This window comes from Lithobates pipiens, unplaced genomic scaffold (assembly GCF_037356315.1).
Source record: "Lithobates pipiens isolate NorthernLeopardFrog02 unplaced genomic scaffold, aLitPip1_a1.2 Scaffold_16, whole genome shotgun sequence".
Classification (NCBI taxonomy): domain Eukaryota; kingdom Metazoa; phylum Chordata; class Amphibia; order Anura; family Ranidae; genus Lithobates; species Lithobates pipiens.
Window position 1 is genome coordinate 556,135,574 of NW_027507748.1, and position 12,067 is coordinate 556,147,640.

General features: G+C 44.7%; 2 protein-coding genes across 2 annotated transcripts in view; one reads left to right on the top strand and one right to left on the bottom strand.

Annotated features, from left to right (window-relative positions):
• Positions 1 to 12,067, bottom strand: part of NEMP1 (nuclear envelope integral membrane protein 1) — a 198,669-nt gene that overhangs the window by 185,094 nt on the left and 1,508 nt on the right. The window lies entirely within an intron of this gene.
• NAB2 (NGFI-A binding protein 2) overlaps positions 6,859 to 12,067 on the top strand; it is an 87,398-nt gene continuing 82,189 nt past the window's right edge. The window contains exon 1 of the mRNA XM_077483567.1: positions 6,859 to 7,224. The gene's annotated coding sequence lies outside the window, so the exon portion shown is untranslated. The remainder of the gene's footprint in view (positions 7,225 to 12,067) is intronic.

Consider the following 12,067-nt stretch of genomic DNA (forward strand, 5'->3'; position numbering starts at 1 on the left):
AAAAAAGGAAGTCAATTTAATTTGGGTGCAATGTCGCACAACCACGCCATTGACAGTTAAAGTGACGCAGTGCTGAATCACAAAAAGTGCTCTGGTCAGGAAGGGGGTATAATCTTCTGGGGCTGAAGTGGTTATGCCATAGCCAGTATTCAGCACAATGAAAATCACCCCAACCACTTTTTCTCAGCTGCAGGGGACCAACTTATGATCCTGCACACAGGCACACTGCTTTCAGAAAATGCCCCTGATCTGAGGTCATCATTGCACATCCATTTCATATGCTTGTATGCGACATCACATACATCACATACATCACATACAAGAACGTGGGCTGGATGCGAGAAGTGGATCAGCAGGATGAGTGTGCCAGGACAGATTGATGTGTTCTCTGCTTACTTTCACCACTCAGCATGCCACGCATATCATAGATGTGAAGAGGGTATAGCGGTGGAGCAGATAAGCAGGAGGGTACAGCAGTGGAGAAAATGAGCAGGAGGGGTTCAGAGGTGGAACAGAAGAGCAGGAGGGTACAGAGGTGGGGCAGACGTGCAGGGAGGTACAGTGGTGGAAGAGATGAGAAGGAGGATCAACAGAGGGCCAGATGAGCAGAGGGATATAGTGATGGGCCAGATGAGCAGGGGGGTTCAGTGTTGGGCCAGATGAGCAGGGGGGTTCAGTGTTGGGCCAGATGAGCAGGGGGGTACATTGTTGGGCCAGATGAGCAGGGAGTACAGTGTTGGGCCAGATGAGCAGGGAGGTACAGTGTCGGGCCAGATGAGCAGGGGGGTACAGTGTTGGGGCAGATGAGCAGGGGGGTTCAGTGTTGGGCCAGATGAGCAGGAGGGGGTACAGTGTTGAGCCAGATGAGAAGGGGGGAACAGTGTTGGACCAGATGAGAAGGGGGTACAGTGTTGGGCCAGATGAGCAGGGGGGTACAGTGTCGGGCCAGATGAGCAGAGGGGTACAGTGTTGGGCCAGATGAGCAGGGGGGTTCAGTGTTGGAGCATAAAATGGGGGGGTAGAGCAGTGGGGCAGATGTGAAAGGAGGTGTATTGTGGGGCAGATGGCAGGGGGAACAGTGGTGGGGCAGATGTGCAGAAGATACACTGGTGAGGCAGATGACAAAGTGGGTTAGAGTGGTGCGGCAGATGAGCAGATGGGTTCAGTGTTAGGATAGATGAGAAGGTGGTTCAGCAGTGAGACAGAAGAGCATGGGGATACGGCGGTGAAGCAGATGTGCAGGGAGGTACAGTGGTGGGGCAGATGAGATAAGTTGTACATTGATGGGGCAAATGAGCAGGGGGGTTACATTGGTGGAACAGAAGAGCAAGAGGGTACAGTAGTGGGGCAGATGTGCAGGAGATACAGTGGTGGGAGGGATGAGAAGGGGGTTCAGCAGTGGGAGAGAAAAGCGGGGGGTATAGTGATGGGGCAGATGAGCAGGACTGTTCAATGTTGGGCCAGATGAGAAGGGGGTTACAGTGCTTGGAAAGATGAGTGGGGGGAGGGTTCAGTGTTGGGGCAGAGGAGAAAGGAGGCACATCAGTGGAACACATGAACAGGGGGTTACAGAGGTGGGACAGAAGTGCAGGAGGTACAGTCGTGGAGCATATGAGAAAGAGGGATACAGTGGTGGGGCAGATGAGCAGATACGTTCCGTGTTAGGACAGATGAGAAGATGGTTCAGTGGTGGAGCAGATGTGCACGGAAGTAAAGCGGTGGGGCAGATGAGAAAAGGGGAACATTGGCGGGGCTGATGTGTGGGGGGTTACATCGGTGGGGCAGATGCGAAAGGGAGTACATTGGTGGGGAAAGTGAGGAGGGGGGATACAGGGGTGGAGCAGATGAGCAGGGGGGTTCAGTGTTGGGGCAGAAAAGCAGGTGGTAGAGCAGTGGGGCAGATGTGAAAGGAGGTGTATTGGTTGGGAGGATGAGCAGGAGATACAGTGGTGGGGCAGATGTGCAGGGGGCTACAGTAGTGGGGCAGATGAGCAGGGTAGTACAGTGGTGGGACAGATGAGCAGGGGGGATAGTGATCTAAAGTGTGGAGTTGCAGGAATTGGGGCTGATCTGAGGCGTGAGTGCAGGATGTTAATTTCTCACTAATAAAGTAGTTTACAGCATTTACTTTATAAAAAATCAGTTTTGTGATTGAGAGTGTGAAGTTGACATTTGTTTGTTATAAATTCTCAATCTCAGCTCAATTTCTTTGAAAACAATTTTTGCCACACTGTACTCAAAAATTTGCCTGTCCCTGCCCTAACCCCTTACAACAAAAGTAAAAAAATCAATAAATAATAATAAATAAATAATAAATAAAAGTTGAAGAAAAGCCTAAAAAACTTCAACAAAGGATGGAACAAATTTTTAGTTTTTTCTGGTAACTGAAAAAAAACCCACCAAAGCTCAAATGCTGTAAAAAAACACACTCAAAAACACCTATACTAATGCCTGAAAAAACTCTAAAAAATGCGAAGCTCAGGTGTACATGCAGCCGCCTTGCACATTTGTATTGCCCCTCACAGAGATCACAGTACTCCAACTAACAGAACCTTTGTCAGGAAGAAAGTCCTTATTGGCGCTCCCCTGCTGGAGCTGTCCACTCCTTCTTCTTCCCAGTGCCTCCTTAACAAGTCCTATTCTATGGGGGCACCAATGAGGGCACGCTCCTGCTCTGGACTATGTGCCATACACACACACACAGCGCTGCTAAACCATGCCCACGCTTCATCCTCACAGTAGTTTGACTGACAGCAGCATGACTGGCAGCAGCAGGAGGCAATGGCTCCCACTAGTCTCAGTGTCTCCTGTGAGACCAGGAAGAGAGGAGAGCAGGGCTGCAGCCAGGACAAGGAGAGGATACTCTGAGGGGGGGGGGGGGGGGGGGGGCTAGAACAGATTGTGTTTTTTTTTTTACCCTAATGCATAGAAATCAATAAAGAGGAGCTCCAGGCTCCCCCCACAAATTAAAAGTCAGCAGCTACAAATACTGTAGCTGCTGACTTTTAATATAAGGACACTTTCCTGTCCAAGGATCCAGCAATGTCCTCACCCAAGCTGATTCTTAAAGCGGCTTTGGGTGCAGGTGCCAGGATCTTAAACAAGGGAAACCAGCAGTGAAGCCTTGCGATGCAAACAAGTGGAATTTCTCCTTTTGGGTAAAAAACCTTTTAAGTTTAGAACCTGTGAAAGGAGGTGTATTGGTGGGGCAGATGAGCAGGGGGTTACAATGGTGGGGCAGATGTACAGTAGTGGGGCAGATGTGAAGGGGGTTACAGTGATGGAGGAGATGTGCAGGGGGTTACAGTGGTGGGACAGATGTGCAGGGGGTTACAGTGGTGGGGCAGATGTGCAGGGTAGTACAGTGGTGGGGCAGATGAGCAGGGTAGTACAGTGGTGGGGCAGATGTGCGGGGGGGGGGGTACAGTGGTGGGACAGATGAGCAGGGGGTACAGTGGTGGGACAGATGAGCAGGGGGTACAGTGGTGGGGCAGATGTGCAGGGTAGTACAGTGGTGGGGCAGATGTGCGGGGGGGTACAGTGGTGGGACAGATGAGCGGGGGGGTACAGTGGTGGGACAGATGAGCAGGGGGTACAGTGGTGAAACTAATTTGCAGGGGGGACAGTGATCTGAGGTGTGGAGTTGCTGGAATTGGGCTGGTCTGAGGCTTGAGAGTGCTTAATTTCTCACTACTAAAGTAGTTTACAGCATTTACTTTATAAAAAATCATTTTTGTGATTGAGAGTGTAAAGTTGACATGTGTTTGCTATAAAATCGGCACGCTCAGTTTCTTTTAAAACTATTTTCGGCACGCTGTGCTCAAAAACTTTTCCTACCCCTGCCCTAAGGCCCCTTTCACACTGGGGCGGTTTTCAGGCGTTACAGCACTAAAAATAGCGCCTGTGTAGCGCCTGAAAAAAACCGGCCCCTTTCACTCCAGTGTGAAGGAGCAGTGTATTCACCGCTCCTAAACCGCTCCTACCCATTGAAATCAATGGGACAGCGCGGCGATACCGCCGGCAAAGCGCTGCTGCAGCGGCGCTTTGCGGGCGGTTTTAACCCTTTTTCGGCCACTAGCGGGGGTTAAAACCACCCCGCTAGCGCCCGCAGACCGCCGCTAAAACGACGGTAAAGCGCCGCTAAAAATACCGGCGCTTTACCGCCGACGCCCGCACCGCCCCAGTGTGAAAGGGGCCTAACCCTTTATGAAAAAAGTTAAAAAATCAATAAATAAATAATAAATAAATAAAAGTGGATGAAAAGCCTAAAAACTTAGCAACAAAGGATGGAGCAAATACATTTTCTTTTCTATTAGCTAAGAAAACCCCACCAAAGCTCAAACGCTGTAAAAAAAAAAAACACCCATACTAATGCCTGAAAAAACACCTGAAAAAACTCTCAAAAATGTGAAGCTCAGGTGTAAATGCAGCCTTGCAGATTTGTATTGTCTCTCGCAGAGATCACAGTACTCCCTCAAAGCCCTTGTACACACGGTCGGAGATTCCGACAACCAAATCCGTCAGAGTAATTCCGACAGATTAATTCCGGAAGAGGTCCGGAAGTGATGTTGCATACACACGGTCGGACAAAGTTGTCGGAAAATCCAATTGTACATAACGTGATGACGTTATTTCGTTACGACAGGACTACGTTCAGGCTAGTAGCCAATAGCTTTGGTCTAGGAATTTGATCTGAGCATGCGTGGCACTTTTGTCCGTCGGAGTAGGCTACACATGATCGGAGTATGTACAATCGGAGCATTTTGTCGGAAAATTTGACCGGCAAGTTGGAAAAGTTGGTCGTTACAACGGGACTACGTTCAGGCTAGTAGCCAATAGCTTTGGTCTAGGAATTTGATCTGAGCATGCGTGGCACTTTTGTTCGTCGGAGTAGGCTACACATGATCGGAGTATGTACAATCGGAGCATTTTGTCGGAAAATTTGACCGGCAAGTTGGTAAAGTTGGTCCGTCGGATATTCAGACGGAAACAGTCCAATGGAGACCATACACAGTCGGAATATCCGACAAAACGGTCCGATAGGACACATTCTGTCGGAATCTCTGACCGTGTGTACAGGGGCTAACCTCTTTTGACCATACTCCTCCTGTAGGTCACAGGCGTGCCAATGGGGGCTTGAGCCAGACACTCACCCCCCCCCCCTGTCCACACTGGAGAGGTAGAGCAGAGATTCAATAACTGACAGTCACCACTCTGTGCTCAGAGCGGACCCAAGAACTAAGCAGTCAGTGTACTTTGATTGCTCAGTTCTCAGTGTAGAGGTGGCGGGGGACAACACAGCATCGCATTGATTCTGCATCTACATAGGTGAGTATAAAGGATGTTTTTTTTTCCAAGTCTGCACTTATCTTTTAATAACTTACATGTACAAGCAGAGATGGATGAGTTCCTGCTCTGGTTCATTTACCTGGGTACATTTTAGCTTGAGCTTTTGAGCTCTTTAAACACCAGGCAGCTTTTTCAATAGGAGAAACCAAGAGTTCTTATTGCTGGGTATAAACATACATCACATATCATTTTCATGTTTAGACTTCACCATAATTAATTACTCAAGAAACTAAATACGAAGCCACTATAACATTTAAGTGCATTTTGTATACAGTATATACAGGTCTTTTTAAACATACAAATCAAATTAAGCTGAGCACTGGTGCCCTACAAATTCAAGATAGTATGCAAAGCCCATACCTCACCACTCTCCCTTCCAAATGTTCCTTTGAAATTTTTGCAAGATGAAACAAGCATTGACAATGAGCAATTACTGTGTGATTTCTCCTGCAATTGCAGTATGAATAAGTTGGGAACGAGGAAGGAACAGCAGCTAGTCATGTGTCTAAGATGTGTATGCCTGTTCTCTCTTTGTAACATCCATTGCTGCACAATATAGACAGGGAAAAGTTCACGGTAGATTGTTTGTCTTATAAATCATACTTGAAGTGAAGACTTTAAAATGTATGTAAAGCCCAAACAATTTGGACAGGATGGTATCGCTGCAGACTTCCCTCTTTTCCCTCCCATTGGCAACTGCACACAGGGGTGACATTTCAGGACAGAGAGCTGGGGCTAGTAAATGTGTTCCTTTCCTGAATGAACACAGTGAGCAGCCGGTACCAAAATCCGACCCTGTGTACGCGTCGTTAGAATACACTACATTACATTTAAAATATATATTACTATACAATATAAGAAAACAATGACAGCAGCTTGAGCAGATGAAGCTCTCTTGCAATGAATACAGTAAGCTAAATTGTAGTAATAAGCACTATGTAGCTTGGTATAGAATTGCAACGTTTTAGGTTTAGGGATCAATTACACGACTACAAGATTTCAATTGCTGTCAATTCTCAGTCACCGATTTAGGACACCTGTATTATATCTATCCCTCTATTTGATGCCCAATTTTTTTAAATGCTGGAGTTATAAAAAAAACAACAGTGCATAGGATTAATATTGGTTCTTGTGACTCAGACCCCATACACACTATACAACTTTTGTTGTCTGATTTCCTTTAGATTTACCAAACCATGTAGTGCAAGGGCCTGCCTGATTGCATACAAATTGAAACTCTTAAGGTTTGACCTTATATTATATGGTTTTGGTAAATCTGAAGGAAATCAATCTACAGGAAATTGTATGGTGTGTATCCAGCTTAAGGCAGGAATCTGGCAGCTACAGACAAACCTATCATGTTTTGTTCATCATAATACAGAAATGAATATAGGATGGTCAGTTTTTCATTCTGCATTGCTAAGATAGATGGCTTTGATTCGGTCCCTTCCCCCAGTCCACCTACACAGACTCTGACATACAGAGAAAGAGTCTTATTGCAATGTGTATGTGGGTGGAAAACAGCAGCGAGAGCTCAGGCAAGGGGGAACCCAGAGAAAATCAGCAAGTGAGCCAGACACAGAGGCAGAGGGACCTGAGACAAGCAGATAGATAGATGCAGCTATAAGCAGACAACAAAGAGACCAGGGCAGGAACAGCTGAGGCCATACACTATGCAAGAGGCTCAGTTGTAGACAAGGAGGAGATACGAAAGAATACACTTTCATAGCAGCTGTATCATCAAGAGCTTTAAACTCTGACAGTTTTTACTGCAGGCTTCGGGGGATATTGCCTATATTATACAAAATATTCCCCTACATGGCGGAAAGGGCTGGCAGATCAGACGACTTGAAGAGGGCATCCAAAGCAAGGCAAGTAAGTTAGCAAAGTGTAAAGATGTCTATGGTTGTTCATTCATTGAGTATAGCCTTACTTTATGTCAGTTTTGGTATATTTAATATTTAATCGTGACTTTACGGCTTGCCTTGTTATTGGTAATTGAATTGTTAGATCAGCTTGTCAAGTTTCAATGCATTTTTATTCAGTCTGTCTTTGAACACATTCTACGAGATGTAATGCAAATTCATTGTCTGGCATAGTCATGTAGTTTTCCTGACTTGGAATCAAGTTGTGTAAGGAGGTGGGCCACTTGGCTAATGTCTTTATAGCCCCGGCCAGTAAAAATGGAATTGATACCATTTTATCAAGGTGGAAACATAACACCAAAAAGCCTGTGCTAATTAGATGGTAGGTCTACTGATAATGTTTTGTTTTATTCTATGTTAAATATATCTTTATTAGAGGTTTTACAGGATATAAGCCATATATAGAGCGAATAGTCATATGGTCTCATTGATGACACAGTGTGACATAGTAACACATTTCACATTTTGCAAAGACAGAGTCTCATCATGGAAAACAATAAACTAACTTAAATCTTATTTGGAAACAATTGAGAATCACTATGGTAAAACTTCAACTAAGGGGGTAAGGGGAAGTAGAGGCATAGAGGAGGATGAAGGAAGGGGGGGGGGGGGATAGGGAGGGAGAGGGAACATTGGGTGGACTGGAATGGAAGCCTGTGTATAAGGAAGGTACTGAGAATCAAAAGGGAGCAATGTAGCTAAGAGGACAGTCAATCAGCATCAATTTACAGTACATTTGGGATGGGAAAGCCACGAGGAACACAGTACTGAGAAATGGTACCTTTGTTTTGTTTTTTTGGGCTAGCAGTCTCTCCATGACACATGGGAGGTTTAGGTCTAGAATCGTGTTAGCAATATTAGGTGGGGTAGTGGTACGCCACAATCTGACAAAATGAGCTTAGCTGCCAGCAATAAGTGGCCAATATAGACCTAAATATAGGTGGAAAGGTCTCTATCCCAATATGCAGTAATGCAAGGGCAGGCTTAGGATCTACCTGTTGGTCTACTATGTCAGACATGAGAACAAATAAGATCTTAGGGACTTACAAGACCATAAGATGTTGGCTAGAGTGCCTTTGTCGCCACATTGTCTCCAACAGGTGGAAGAGCAGTTAGGATATATATGTGCAAGTTTGAAAGGTGTGAGGTACCAGCTATGTACTGTCTTTAAATAAAGTTCCCAATGGCTGGAGAAATGAGAGGCCCTGTTAGTAGCTTTCAACGCTTTATGCCACATTGATGCCAAGAAGGTTTTACTCAGCTCCAGCTCCCATTTCTGGAGTGGTGTAATCTGAGAGTATGCTTAGTCATCCTTCAGGATGGAGTAGAAGAGAGAGATACCTTTTGGGGGTATTGGGACCTGGAGAAAAAAATGAAAAGCACAAGAAGTAAGAAGGTCATAAGCAATACAGAGGTGGAATGAAGGAAGTGGGAGATTCTGGTGTGAACGCTTCTGTGGGCAGTAATTTGTAATACAAGGGCTTTAAATTTTTGGTCAAGGTAAAGGTAATGACGTTGAGTGATTTTATGAGTCCGTCAGTTATGTAGATTGAGATCGGGGTGCATTGGTACAGGGAATATGCAGGAAACCCTCACCCTTTTCCAAATGAGGACATGTGAGTAGGGTATGGTAGAGATGATAAGGAGAGGAATTCAGTACTAAGGGCCAGGAGCGTTCCTGTGAGTTCAGATGGGCAATAATGGGAGGTCATCATAATCGACCAAGTTTTTTGTTCAGTGGGATGCCACCAATAATATATTTGGTCTAACAATGTCACATAATAATAGGATCAGATGTGTGGAAGTCCAGCCCATCCTTTTTTTTTTTGCCAAAGAGAAGGGGAAGGTTGATTTGATTTGCGTTACATCAGTTGGGGATAAATATAGACCTAGTAGTAAGGATTTTATGGCATTGAGTTTATAATGGGATATGCACTAAAGTAATCTAGTGTCGCTTGTATGGACCGAAGTGATTGCAGTGGGTTTGTGACCATAAGGGGTTACGTTGTCTGCAAATAGACTTCATACTCATCTACATGGAAAGGGATGCCTTATATATAAGGGTTGGATTGAATTTTTAATTTCCATCATTAGAGCAAATATCAACGGGATAGTGGGCATCCTTGTCTGGTACCATTTGTGATGTTATATGGAACTGAAAGGGTACCCGAGGTCAGGACTCTTGCTCCTGGATTGGAGTAGAGAGAGAGTATTGCAGTGTGAAACCATCCTTGGATACCAAATTTATGCAAAACTGCTTTAAGAAAACCCCAATGAACTCAGTCAAACACCTTCTCTTTGTCCAAGGAGAGGAGCAGAGAAGGCGTTTTATGAGTATTGCAATGATGGACGAGGTTGATTAGACGTCTTGTTGTGTCAGGGGCTTGTCGCCCTGGGATAAACCGTTCTTGGTCAGGGTGGACCAGTGAGGACATCAGAGCCAATAGTCCACATGAAATTACCATAGCAAAAAGTTTTATATCCTGGTTCAGTAAATATATGGGTCTATAGCTGGCTGGAAACAGAGGGTCTTTACCTGGTTTAGGAAAAGTGATAACAATGGACTGCAACATTTCAGAGGGACAGGAGCCAGAGAACGAGGAAAAATTGAAGAGAGTGGCTAAGCGTGGTGATAATAGGCCCAAGAGTTGTTTGAAGTATCCATTGGTGTAGCCATCTGTGTACCTGGTGACTTATGGATGGGAAGGGACTTAATTGTGTCCGCAAGCTCTGAAGGCATAAAGGGTAGTGATAATTTTTCATGTTGCATGAGAGAGAGAGAAGGGAGCTTACTTGAATTTAAAAAGATTATTTTGCTGCAGTAGTGGGTTGTGGTGTGGCAAGGTAAGTTGCTAGATTGTACAAAGATAAATAATAAATACAGAAGCTATGTCTTGAGGATTTGTGAGGAAGGTTTTAGAGGCTGGATGGAGCAGTGAGCAATTTTAGTTTTGGCTTGTTGTTGTTGTCTAGCGAGAAGAGCTACTACCTTGTTACTAAGGGTATAGACATTAGCTTTGTTATATTTAAAATTGCTTTCATATTTAAAAAGAAGAAGGGAATGCAATTTCTACCTGTCTTCTGAGAGTGTGGAAGCCAATTAGGGGGAGGGGCCTAGTTTGTATAAGTCTTCTTTCTGTCTTATAGAAGCTAAGACCTCATCAGTTTGGTCGATCCTCTGGCGTTTGGCATAAGCATATATTTTAATAAGAATGCCACGCATATAGGCCTTAACCTTGGACCATATTATAAAAGGGTCAGTGTCCGGTGTATCTTTTGGCTCAAAAAACTGTTGGAGGGCCTGGCTTAGCTGACGACAGATGACGGGGTCAACCAGGAGAGAAGAGCTAAGTCGCCATAGGTTCAGTGGTTGTATTCTGGGAAGGCCAATTTCTAAAAGGATATGTTTGTGGTCATAACACGCAATGCACCCTATGGTAGAGGAGTGGACATTCTGGAGAGCCCATTTATCTGTTATAAATAGGTCTATTCATGAGTAAAAGGATTGTGATCATGAGCAATAAGTGAAGTCCTGCTACGATCCATGTTGGCAGCACCATAAGTCATATAGGTCAGTTGGACAAAGGAACACGTTCAAAGACTGATAGGGCAGGCATTTCCTTGAAGAAGTGTCGAAGGAGGGGTTACCAACTGTCTTAAAATCACCCCCGATGATGAGGTGTCCTTTTTTATCTGTAGATAGTAGGCAGAGGAAATTTTTGCAGAACTTCAGCTGCTTAGTGTTAGGAACATATATGTTGACCAAAGTACACATCTGGCCGATGTTGCAAACAAGTACCAGATAGACCCATGGGGGTCTACTATTATCTGAAGGAGGGTCAATTAAAAGCGTTGTGTACTGCAATTAATACCCCACCATTTGTTTTGTTTTATTTTAAAGTTAGCCATTAGTGGGTTATATATGGCGTTAAAGCTATGTTACGTCAAAAAACAGGATCACATTCATGTAATTTTTTTTTTTAATGCTTTGGACATAAAAAAATCCACAGATTTCTTAGTCACCTGTTTGTGCAAATATATGTAAAAGCCACTAATCTGTATGTAAAAGCCACTAATCTTTGTCAAGGTGCATCTACTTCTCTGGATGGGCCTACTCTTATGCCCCGTACACTTGGTCGGATTTTCTGACGGAAAATGTTCAATGGGAGCTTTTTGTCGGAGATTCCAACCGTGTGTAGGCTCCATCAGACATTTTCCATCGGAATTTCCGACACAAAAAATTTGAAATCTGGATCTCAAATTTTCCGACAACAAAATCTATTATTGGAAATTCCGATTGTGTATACACAATTTCCGACGCACAAAGTTCCACGCATGCTCGGATTCAAGCAGAAGAGCTGCATTGGCTATTGAATTAAATTTTTCTCGGCTGGTCGTACATATTGTATCTCACCGCGTTCTAGACATTCGCAATTTCCGACCAACTTAGTGTGACCATGTGTATGCAAGACAAGTTTGAACCAACATCCGTTGGAAAAAATCCATGGATTTTGTTGTCAGAATGTCCGATCAATGTCCGATCGTGTCTACGGGGCATTAGAATCCTTTCACGCTGAGGCATTTTTCAGGTGCTTTTGGGCTAAAAATAGCACCTGTAAAGCGCCTGAAAAACTCTCCTGCTTTCACACTGGGATGCTGCGCTGGCAGGATGTTAAAAAAGTCCTCCAAGCAGCATCTTCAGGGTGGTGGAGGAGCAGTATACAATGCTCCTCCGCCGCTCCTGCCCATTGAAATGAATGGGCACTGCTGCCGAAGCACCTGCAAAGCGCCTT